Genomic DNA, 403 nt, shown 5'->3' on the forward strand with positions numbered 1-403 from the left:
CACACGTTGAATCAAACATTTAGACTGACTCAGTTACATTTGACCCAACATTTAGATTCAGCTCACCTTGTTGATGTTAAAGGTTGGTTGGGTTTAAAATCAATAATTTTGTATTTTGACTGGTCACTCTTAAAGGACACACAGCTGGGTTCAGGTTCAGGTCCATGTCCAGGTTCAGGTCCAGGTTCAGGTTCAGGTCTGTTCCTGTGAATACAGTCAGAGCGTTGATGCTGAGCTGAGACATGGAGAAGAGTCATGGACAGGTAGAGATGTCCTCTCACCTCTGAGTGGTTTTAGAGGAAGGGACTCCCTCCTCTCTGTCCTCACACTGATCCATGCTGCTGAATTCACTGAATCCACATCACTTTCTACCTTCACCTGCAAAGGAAACACATCCTTCATC

This window comes from Austrofundulus limnaeus, unplaced genomic scaffold, assembly GCF_001266775.1.
Source record: "Austrofundulus limnaeus strain Quisiro unplaced genomic scaffold, Austrofundulus_limnaeus-1.0 Scaffold2940, whole genome shotgun sequence".
Lineage (NCBI taxonomy): Eukaryota > Metazoa > Chordata > Actinopteri > Cyprinodontiformes > Rivulidae > Austrofundulus > Austrofundulus limnaeus.